Source organism: Panthera leo, chromosome F3, assembly GCF_018350215.1.
Source record: "Panthera leo isolate Ple1 chromosome F3, P.leo_Ple1_pat1.1, whole genome shotgun sequence".
Classification (NCBI taxonomy): domain Eukaryota; kingdom Metazoa; phylum Chordata; class Mammalia; order Carnivora; family Felidae; genus Panthera; species Panthera leo.
Window position 1 is genome coordinate 23,623,585 of NC_056696.1, and position 6,127 is coordinate 23,629,711.

Sequence of the window (6,127 nt, forward strand, 5' to 3'; positions counted from 1 at the left end):
TTTTCTTTCAGTCAAGTAAACAGAGCCACATCCCACAACATCCCACAAGCTGACAACTGAGCCAGAATTTCGGGTACAAGTGTACCTATATCAATAATTTAACCCAATTTAAAATTACATTCCTGCAAGACCCAACATAGTCTATTTCCACAGGTATACTCCACATATCATTAGTATATATGATCAAAAAAGCATTCTTTCAGGTCACACTTTGTACTTGTTCCCAAGGACATGCTGGGATCTGACTCTATATCCTGCAGGCAATGAAGGATTGTAGCTACCTATACAGCAAACGGGCTGCTTTTTGCAAGGTAACTAACTCCTTGAAGTGCACTTAAGGGGTCATCTGCCAAGGCAGCAGACATCCAAGGGCCTTCTTCCATTTTCAGTGAGGGTTAGTGGCATTAAGGATTTAGGATACTCATTCATCCAAATCTTTCCAAAATTTTTATTCCAATTCAAAGAATATTGCTGTTTACTGACCAGTATCTTTACTCTCACTTGAAAGACTCCACCACACAGCAAATTCAGCCAATTTACTAGAACAAACTTTCTATCCAGTATCTCAGACTTAAAGCTACAGGGGAGGTTGGAAAAGTGAGCACCTCACAATTTTAGTCTCCATACAGAGATTGATTTTTCCTCTTTAGGGAATTCACAAAGCCCAGGAAGAGGTTACAAAGGCTGAACATCTTTAAAAAAAAAAAAAAAAAAGTGGGGGCACCGGAGTGGCTCAGCTCAGTCTATTAAGTGTCCAACTCTTGATTTTAGCTCAGGTCATGATCTCAGTTTGTGGGTTCCAGCCCCACATCAGGCTCCGTGATGACAGTGCAGAGCCTGCTTGGGATTCTGTCTACCTCTCTCCCTGCCCCTCCCCTGCTCACGCTGGCATACTCTCTCAAAATACTTTAGAAAATTATTAATAAAAAAAACAGTGACTGCATTGGTCTACAACACCTTGTCATCCACAGCTATATGATCCCTTTCTCTGCCGCCACCCTTTCCGCATCCAGAAAGGACCAACACCCCACCCCCCCCCCCAGCCTAAAGATCCTTTTCTAGCTCTCAAGTGTAGATAAGACTGTTAACTTTGAAATGTGAGTAAACTGAATCTGAATTATCCCCAAACTGTAAACTTCAACCTACTTTATGTAAGAAAACATTTCCTAGGAAGTGGCATATTAACTGCAATAGCTTGTATTTATGAGATTTAGCACTGCACAGTGTTGTTTCTACACAGATTATATCCTATAAATTACAGCAAGGCTAAGTGAGATTAATTTATTCAATGCCATTCTAAAACTGGCAGGTGAAGGAGCCAGGACCCAACCCCAGGCTTACCTAAGTGCTCTTGCTTTTAGCCACTTCATGATCTATCTTCAGCAAAGGACATACATATGTAAGACAAAAGTGGAATTGTAAAAAAAGTGTAATTAAAAAAAAGGCAGTCCCATAGAAAATTCTGATACATAATTATTATAAAATTATAGTTAACCACTAGCCTCCTGCACATTTTCTATCTGAAACCCTTTTAACCAGTATACCCTATACTCGATAATTATCAATACATATGTGGAAAGCACTTTCAGCTTTGTTTCCATTTTCTACTGCCAAGATTTTCCCAGAACATAGTTTTTGATTGATAGCAAAATCATGGCAAACTACAACTCCAGCATTTGTAGGGACTTTATGCTGGAAGGGAACAGAGTCCTCTCACCATAAGTATGGGGCCCCCTCCACTATGCCTGGTGTCCCAAGTCTCACACAACTCTGGGTCATTTTCTATAGAGAACTAATTGCCCTTATCCTGCTGGAACAGTGGAAAGAGTAATCTGGTGGTAAGGGAAAGTTTCTGTGGGTCCAAATACTCCTCAGACACACCATTAACCTATCCCATTTTCACACCGATTTTGCTGGAAAGGCAAGCCAAAGTCTCCAATTGCTAAGCATTTTGTAGATGTTTTCAATCTTCCTCCATCCTGCTAAATCAGTTACCACCGTCCATGTGAAAACATCTCACTTCTCAATATGTTGACAACACCCATTATATCCACAATTCTTTTTTACCTGAATTTATTCATTAAAAACCCAAAAGTATTCCTTTGGCATCATCTTAGTGGTGTTTGGTTTAAACTGCGCAGTTTAGGGGGCACCCGGGTGGCTCAGCTGGTTAAGCCTCTGACTTCGGCTCAGGTCATGTTATCACACACACTTCGTGAGTTCGAGCCCCATGCCAGGCTCTGTGCTGATAGCTCAGAGCCTGGAGCTGCTTCGGATTCTGTGTCTCCCTCACTCTCTGCCCCTTCCCTGTTCATGCTCACACTCTCTCTCAAAAAAAAAAATTAAAAAAACATAAAAAAAAAAATTTAAACTGGGAAGTTTACATTTTAATCCACAGACTAAACAGAGAAAGTACATTTTTAGAAAAAACCTTTTGCCAACTGGAAGCAGTACTGCCTTCAGTGTATTCTTATTACTGGTCACCAAATAAAATTTAGTTATTTTTTTGTTAAGAGATTAATTTAGCATAATACAGTACTTTCATCTTTACCTTAGGAATTGCCTGCTAAATGTGTCTAGGCCCCTCAGCATTGATGTCTCTCTAAAGTTCATGTTTAAGTACTCAGATGTTTGACTATCACAGAATGTGGCTGTATTTGGAAATAGGGTAATTAAAGGTCACTGGGGATGGGCACTAATCTGATAGGACTGGTGTCCTTAGATTACAACACACACATGCACAGGAGAATATGTGAAGACAAAGGGAGAAAATGCTATCTACAAGTCGAAAAGAGAGGCACCTAAGGAAACACCACCACCTTTGATCTCGGATTTATAGCCTCCAGAACTGTCAGAAAATGAATTTCTGTTTAAGCCACCCAAACTGTGGTACTTTGTTATGGCAACTCTAGTAAATTAATATAGCCACCTAAAGAAAGTAGAGACTGATACTGAATGTTATATACTGGAAGAAAAAGCACTTACGATTTTCAGGGTTCAGGGGTGCTGGATGGCTCAGTTGGTTAACTGTCCAACTTCAGCTCAGGTCATGACCTCACGGTTTGTGGGTTTGAGTCCCGCATCGGGCTCTGTGCAGACAGCTCAGAGCTTGGAGCCTGCTTTGGATGCTGTGTCTCCCTTTCTCTGTCTCTCACCTGCTCTCACTCTCTTTCTCAAAAATAAATAAAACATTAAAAAAAAAAGTTTTCAGGGGTTCATTTGAAAGAAATTTAGTGGAACGTTAACACTGAAGAGAACTCTCCAATTACACCTTGCTAAAATCAGTTTAGCTACACAACTAATTTACTTATGAAGTCAATTCCTAATTAAAATCAGAAAAGGAAATTTGTGATTTCCAGCTTTAAACTTCCAAAAGTACAGCAACTAGGGGAGAATTTCTTTAACAGGAAAGAAACATAACGCCATATTCAAAAAGACCATAGTTTTACACCAAATAAATAATCTGTGGTATAAAGACATTCTAAGTATGAAAATACAACATTAAATGTTTAAGCTGGAAGAAACTCTAGACACTAATACTTACTTGGACCCAAAAGGCTAGTATGGTTAGACCAGAGTATGCTAAATGGCACAGAAAGTTGTGTCTGTAAAAGAAGACTTTTCTAGAAAAAAGAAAAATTTTTAAATAACCTTATTGAAGGAGAAGGCATCCACCATAAAATGCACCCTTTTAAAGTATTAAGGAATGATTTCAGGGATTTAGAATATAGAGAGTTGTGCAAGTATCACCACTAATTTTAGAATTACTAATTTTCACTACCCCAAAAAGAAACCCCATACCCATTAGCAACCAGTCACTCCCAATTCACTCCTCCCCCAACCCTTGGCAATGACTATTTTCTGTCTGCCTGGGAGAACACTACTCTATCTTCCTGGAAGAAGTCCTGTATTAACTGTTCTAGGTTAATGGATTTGGCATGTTAGTGGGATTTTGTTTTTCCGATGTGTCTGCATGCACACGAGATAATGATCTGTAGTTTTGTAATGCTTTTGTCTGGCTTTGGTACCAGAGTAATACTAGCCTCATAAAATGAGCCTCATCTTATTTTTGGAAGTACTTATAAAGAAAAGGTTTTAATTCTTCTGTAAACATTTGATAGAATTCACAAGTATCTGGGCCTCAGCATTTTTCTACATGGTAAGTCTTATTACTAATTCCATCTCTTATTCAGATTTTCAACTTGTTCTTAAGCCAGTTTCACAGCTTGTGTCTTTTTAGGAATTTGTCCATTTGATCTAGATTTTCTAATTTGTTGGCATACAGGTGTTCACATTATTCCCTTATAATTTTTCCTATAATGTGATAGCAATTGTTCCTCATTCCTGATTTTAGCAAATTTTTTTTATCATTCTAAAAGTTTGTCAATTTTATTATCTTCAAAGAACCAGCTTTTAGTTTTGATTACTGTTTTCCTATTTATTTTACTCCTTTTTTTGTTTTCGTCCTTGTTCGGGTTTAGTTCTTTAGTGTCTTAAGTTAGAAGGTTATGTTATGGAGATATTGTTCATACCCACATCCACAGCTATAACTTCCCCTCTAAGCACTGCTTTAGCTTCATCCCATAAATTCCAGAATGCTGCATCTTTTCATTCAGATTTTCTACTTTACTTTTTGACTTCTTTGACATACTAGTTTTTTAGTAGTTTAATTTCCATGTATTTGTGAGTTAACCAAACTTCCTTTTATTGATTTCTAAACACACTCCATTACAGCCAGAGACCATATGTTGCTGTGTGTGTGTGTGTGTGTGTGTGTGTGTGTGTGTGTGTGTGTATACAGATCTGTATGTTTTTTCAATTTACTGAGGCTTAATGTAAACCTGTCCACCCTGGAGAACATTCCAGGTATTCTGCTACTGTGTGAAGTTTTTTGTAGATATGTTGGGTCCAGTTGGTTTTACTGTGCTGTTCGAGTCTTCTACTTCCTTGCTATTGTTCTGCCCAGTTGGAACTGTCCTCTATGACAATAGGTATTAACATCTTCAATTATCATTTTGAATTGTCTATTTCTCCCTTCAATTACACCAGTTTTTGCCTCATCTGGCAATGTACCTTAAGGTCCTGTTGTTTGAATACATGTTTATAATTATTACATTTTTCTGATGAACTTTCATCATTATAAAGTATCTGTCTCTAACAATTTTTGTCTAAGTCTATTTTGTCTGATATTAGTATAGCTACTTTGGTTCTCTTTTGGTTATTGTTTTATGTTCTATCCTTTACTCTCAACCGATCTGTTTCTTTGAACTATTTTCCTATGGACAGTATATGTATCATGTTTTTAATCCACTCTGCCATATCTGCCTTTTTTTTTTTAAAGTTTATTTATGTATTTTGAAAGAGGGCACACGCACATCTGAGCAGGTGAGGGGCAGAGAGGGAGAGGGAGAATCCCAAGCAGGCTCCACACTGTCAGGGCAGAGCCCGATGCAGAGCTCAAACTCACAAACTGTGAGACCATGACCTGAGCCGAGATCACGAGTTGGACACTTCAAAGACTGAGCTACCCTCGTGCCACCTAATATCTGCCTTTTAATGGAGCATTAAACCCATTAACATCTAACATACTTAATGGTAACAAGATCTACAATCTGACAGTTTGCTATTTATGTCTTATTTCTCTATTCCTCCACTACAGCTTTCTTTTGTGTTAAATGTTCCTTTTTATATACCATTTTAATTTCTTCCTTTTACTATACTTGTGGTAGAATTATTTTCTTAGTGGCTGTGCTAGGGACCACAACATCTTAATCTGAAATATTCTAGCTCTGATTAATACCAACTTGATTTCAATAGTCTAGAAAACCTTTGCTCCAATATTGCTCCATTCTCTCCTTGATGTTTTATGCCAAAAATTATACATTATAAGCCATTCAGCAGTTTTGCATTACTTGATGCAGTTTTCTTTTAAATTAGAAATGTAAACAAAGTACTGTTACAGACTGAATGTTTTTATCTCCCCACCCCAAAGCTACTATAGTGAACCCTAAACCCTACTGTGATGGTATTTACAGGTTAGGCCTATGGAAGGTAATTTGTTTTAGTTTCGGTAACGGTGGGCCCCCTTATAAGAACAGAAAGAAACCAGAACTCTCTGCCTCCCTCT